We start from the raw sequence: 6,000 nt of genomic DNA on the forward strand, positions 1-6,000 counted from the left end.
GCAACAGGAAAAAACTTCAGATGGCAGCTATGTATCAGCTTGGCTGTAAAAGTTGATCCCATGGTAAATGAAACGCAAGTAAGACTGGTTTTTATACTGTTCTCTTAAAGGCAGGTTAAACCATTTGAGTACATGTAGTCTAGCAGTCTTACCTCTTAAGTGACTTCAAGGTGTCTTATTAACATTGGTTGTGGTGCCCAGCAAAATGCCCTTCTCTGACAATGTAAGAGAAGCTTTCAGAATAATGTGTCACCAAAGTTATCATTTCTCACAAGGCCTAACCTTGAGAACATGCATACAAGTATCATTATACAGACTGAACAGGGTGTATTTATATGTTCAAATATATATATATATGTGTGTGTGCGTGTGTGTGTGTGCGCGCGCGCGTGTGTGTGTGTGTTTAATTGTACAAGATAAAAGAAGGCAGTGACTTTTAAAGAGAGCAAGGACGGATGCAAGGGAGGAGTTGGAGGGAAAATAGAAGGATGGAAATGATGTAATTATACTACAATCTCAGAAAAATTAAAAATGTAGAGTTCTGAATGGCTAAGGTAATTCTGTCTTTATATACTTGATTATGCTCACAAGAGTAAGCCCCAGTTTTACATTGTGACAGCTAGATCTTGTCCCCTCTACCCTGTTTATAACAATCATCAGCAATAATAAGGTATTTCTGTTACCAGGGTTGTATTCTCTGGTTTGCAAATATGTATCCATACTGGTATCAAGGAACGGGCATGAAAACAACTTTCATCTGAAGATGATAATTGTGTATGTAAGGCACAGCTAGCATACCTTTCTGCATATTATGATTTTAGGATTACCAAACTGAGTGTGGAATCACATGCCTGTAATCCTGGCACTTGGGAGGACGAGGTGAGCAGAATGTATACAAGTTCAAGGCCAGTCTGGGTCACGTTGTGAGTTTAAGCACAGATAGCCAAACATATTAGTCACAGTTCTCTGGAGGCACAGAACTGATAGAGCAAATCTACCTTTATCCCTCTATCAGCTCTCTATCAGCTGTCTACTTATCTACCCAGCTGCCCATCTAGGTAAATGTTTATCAACAATCTATCAAGATATGAAAGGAAATTATTATGATACCTTATATGCTCTGTTCTAGCTGATCCAAGAATGACTAGCTCCCAACAGCAATCCCAAGTATCATCCAGGTGGAGGTGGCTCATGCCTTTATGACCAGCACTCTGGTGTCAGAGGCAGGAGAGACTCTATGAGTTCAAGTCCAGCCTGGTCTATAGACAGAGGTCCAGGACAGAAAAGTCTACAGGAGACACCCTGTCTTGAAACAAACAAACAGACAACAACAAAATGGAGAAACTCCAAGAATCCAACACTTTAATCTAGTAGACTGGCTGCCTCAAGTGCTCTCCAGTGTATACTGAAATGCAGAAAACGTAGATTCACACACCACTGAGGAGGATACTCACAAGCTACAGTCAGAGAAAGCAGACAAAAAACAAAGTCATTTCTTTCCCATGTCCTTTTGGGTAGGCAGCCATCAGAAGGTGTTGCCTAAACTAATCCAAAAAAGACCAAATTCAGGATCTAATCTCAGAAGGTGCAAAATGGAGGGTGGGTCTTCCTACCTCAAATAACCCAAAGGAGAAAAAACCCTTCCCAAGTGGGCCCAGTAACCTGGGGTTTCTTTGATTACAGAAGTGGTTGAGTTTACAACCGAGGCTAGGCATCACACAAAGATTCATCTAGAACTCATGATAGAACCCAGGTTAGTCATGATCATACAATCCTCCTGCCTCCACTTACTGAGATCTGAGATTTTCGGCCTCCACCAACATAGTTCCCTGCATCATTTTCACGAATTATGCAGTGGCATGTTTTGTCACGGGTGAGGATACAGATAGCCCCAGCTACCTAAGAAGCCCATTGCACCCAGCAAGCTTGAGAGCACCCTGGCCAATGCAGCAAAATCCCATCTAAAGGCAAACCAGAACAGTGAAAAGAAACCCCACAATTCCCCAAATAAAGATGTTGTAGTTTTGGTAGAATGGCCAAGGTGGGCTGTCCTGTTACAGCCACACCAGCAAGAATTTTGCTCCTCGTCTTTATAGCGTCAGCTGCTTAAATTACTACATGAAATGGACAGGAAATCACACTCACATGAAAAGTGCTTTCTTTCCCTGCTGAGCCATCTCCCTGACCCCTCCCCACCTTCTTTGGAAACAGCAAACAGCCCTCCTTGGTTCAGTCTCTTACCTTTGTTTGCCCCTCTCCTGACTTTTTTAGGCACTGTCCCACATAGCCAAGGCTACCCTCAAATTTGCTGTGTAAACAAGGTGACCTTAACTCTTTCTTATTTGTTCGATTGCTTTGTTTTGAGACCCAATGTAGCTCTGACTGTCTGGAAACTCACTACATAGACCAGGCTGGCCTCAAAGTCACAGAGATCTGCCTGCCTCTTCTTTCCAAGTGCTGGGAACAAAGGCATGGGTCACTAGGCTTGGAGTCCTTTGAATGTCTCCCTACCCCACCACTGACAGGTTTTCTCTATGTAACCCTACTGCCCTGGAACTTGGTCTGTAATTCAGGCTGGTCTCTGTCTCATTGAGTGATGGGATTGAAGCCAGGGTTCCTTTAAACTGTTGGTCCTTCTGCCTCCCCCTCATGCATGCTAATGTAGCCACTATAAGTCCTCTCTCTCTTCCTTTGTCTCTCTGTCTCTCCATCTTTCTCAGTCTGTCTGTCTCTCTCTGTGGGGGTTCAGGGGTGGGTGTATATTCATGTGTGTGGAAGCAAGCTTGTTTGTACAACAGGGTTCACATGGAGGCCACAGCAACTGTGGATGGGGAGAGACAGGTTGGGCTCTCTTTGTGGTTTTCCCACTTTGGACACCAGGCTATGTCATTCGTTAGCTTCAAGGGATTTGCCCATTTAGACCTCTCATTTTCTACAGGAATGCTGGGATTGCATGTACTTATGCCAATGTCTGGTTATAACTGGTTCTGGGTTCTCAAGCTCAGTTCCCCATTCTTGCACAGCAAGTGCTTTTATACACCAGGTCATCTCCCCAGCCCAGTGCTGGCTTTGCTTAGTATGTAACCAAGGCCGGCCTCAAACCCGAGATTCTCCTGCCTCAGGATCCAGTCCAGAGTGCTGGGATTACAGACGTGTGCCAGAAGAGCCAGACTCCTCTGTTACTCTCAGATGGGCTTCAAGGACATGATTTGGAGGATCACAGTGGGTGAAATGTGCAACTATCCGTATATACATAGATATATAAGTAAATACACAGATCTACATAAACCTATCTACATACACGGACATAAACACACATATGCATGTACATATATGTGTGTGTGTGTGTACATATATATTACAATTGGTATGGCAGAAGGAGGAATACAAACAAATTTTAAAAAATCCTTAAAGTTTTATCCATTTGGAGAGAGAAAGGAGGTGCACTCAAAACCATGCCCCAAACCAGAGGGGACCATTATTCTTGAGAAATGAACTTGTTGGGAATATTTTCTCCTCACTGAAAGTATAGTCAGTGTGGTGGGATACAGTTATACTCCCAACATTTGTGAGGCCTGTAACCACAGATGTTTCAGGCCAGTCTGGACTTATTTATGGGCATCGGGACAGTCAAGGTTACAGAGCAAGACCATGTTTCAAAATGAACAAAGAAACAAAACGCCACAAAATAAAAGCAAAACCTTCAGGTTATCACAGAAAATGTCCACCATTGTAACAGCAAAAAGTGTGTAGTCATTCATATTTTTTATGAGAATGAAAATTTGAATATGTTCTTTTTGAGCAGAGATCCTGACAGGTTCAAACAGGTAAGTGTTTCCATGTACTGTGCTTTAGACAATAGAATCTGGAGTCTATCTTAAGAATGTGCTTCTGTGGCAGGTTTGATGGCTATGCCCAGATAAAGGCAAGCTCCAAACTCAGCAAGGTGCTGTCAGTCCTTGGAACCTACTGGTGGAAGGAGAGAACCCACTCCCCCAACCTGTCCTGGGACCTCCACATGTGCAGTTTGTAGTCTACACTCAAACACAGAAGAACAGATAAGTGCAGAATAATTCTACTCATGCTCAGAAGAACTTAAAATAAGGGTGTTATCATACACCAGCTCTTTGATATTATATCCTTATCTTTGTTCTTTTGTTTTCCTGTGTGTGTGTGTGTGTGTGTGTGTGTGTGTGTGTGTTTGGTTTTCGTGTGTGTGTGTGTGTGTGTGTTTTGTTTTCTTGTGTGTGTGTGTGTGTGTGTTTGGTTTTCTTGTGTGTGGTTTTCGTGTGTGTGTGTGTGTATCTGTGTATATGTGTATGTATGTGTGTGTATGTGTGTGTTTTTAATGTGTGTATGTGTGTTTGAGTGTGTTTTTCTTGTGTGTTCGTGTGTATGTGTGTGGTTTTCATGTGTGTGTGTATGTGTGTGGTTTTCATGTGTGTGTGTGTGTTTTTCATGTGTGTTTGTGTGTGTGGTTTTCATATGTGTGTGTATGTGTGTGTGTGTGTGTTTGGTATTCTTGTGTGTGTGTTGTTTTCATGTGTGTGTGTGTATCTGTGTGTATGTGTATGCATGTGTGTGTATGTGTGTGTGTTTTTCTTTTGTGTGTGTTTCTTCTGTGTGTGTATGTGTGTGTGAGTGTGGTTTTTTTGTGTGTTTGTGTGTACGTGTGTGGTTTTTCTCATGTTTGTGTGTGTGGTTTTCATATGTGTGTATGTGTGTGTATGTGTGTGTATATTTGTATGTATCTGTGTGTATGTGTGTGTGTAGTTTTCATGTGTGTGTGTATGGTTTTCTTGTGTGTGTGTGTGTGTGTGTTTGGTTTTCTTGTGTGTGTGGTTTTCATGTGTGTGTATCTGTGTATATGTGTATGTATGTGTGTGTGTGGTTTTCATGTGTGTGTGTGTGTTTTTCATGTGTGTGTGTATGTGTGGAGTTTCCTCTGTGTGTGTGGTGCGTGTGTGTGTGTGTGTGCGTGTGTGTGTCATTTTCCTGTGTGTGTGTGTGGTTTCCCTGTGTGTGTGGTTTTCCTGTGTGTTTATGTGTGTGTGAGTGTGGTTTTCTTGTGTGTTTGTGTGTATGTGTGGAGTTTCCTCTGTGTGTATGTTTGTGTATGTGGTTTTCCTGTGTGTGTGTGTGTGTGTGTAGTTTCCTCGTGTGTGTGTTTTGTTTTCATGTGTGTGTGTGTGTGTGTGTGTGTGTGTGGCGTTTCTTGTGTGTGTGTGCATGTGTTTGGTTTCGTGTGTGTGTGTGTGTGTGTGTGTTGTTTTCATGTATGTGTGTGTGTGCCCGTGTGTGGCCTTCGTGTGTGTGTGTGTGTGTGTGTGGTTTTCATATGTGTGTGTTTTTTGTGTGTATGTGTGTGTGCTTTTCCTCTGTGTGTGTGTGTGTGTGTTTGTTTGGGCCTGTGTGTGGTTTTCATGTGTGTGTGTGTGCGTGTGTGTGCCCTTCATGTGTGTGTATGTGTGTATCTGTGGTTTCCATGTGTGTTTGTGTGTGTGTATGGTTTTCATATGTGTGTGTATGTGTGTATCTGTATGAATGTGTGTGTATGTGTGTGTATGTGTGTGTATGTGTGGTTTTCCTGTGTGTGTGTGGTTTCATGTGTGTGTGAGTGTGGTTTTCTTGTGTGTTTGTGTACATGTGTGGAGTTTCCTCTGTGTGTATGTGTGTGTGTGGTGTTCCTGTGTGTATGTGTAGTTTTTCTTGTGTGTGTGTGTGTTGTTTTTGTGTGTGTGTGGCCTATCCTGTGTGTGTGTATGTGTGTAGTTTTCATGTGTGTGTGTGTATTGTGTGTATGTGTGTGTGCCCTTGTGTGGGTTCATTTGTATGTGTGTGTGTGTGTGGTTTTCATGTGTGTTTGTGTGTGTGGTATTCATATGTGTGTGTATGTGTGTGTATGTGTATGTATGTGTGGGTATGTGTGTGTGTGATTTTCATGTGTGTGTGTGGTTTTCTTGTGTGCGTGTGTGTGTGTATTTGGTTTTTGTGTGTGTA

This window comes from Rattus norvegicus, chromosome X (assembly GCF_036323735.1).
Source record: "Rattus norvegicus strain BN/NHsdMcwi chromosome X, GRCr8, whole genome shotgun sequence".
NCBI classification, from domain to species: Eukaryota; Metazoa; Chordata; class Mammalia; order Rodentia; family Muridae; genus Rattus; species Rattus norvegicus.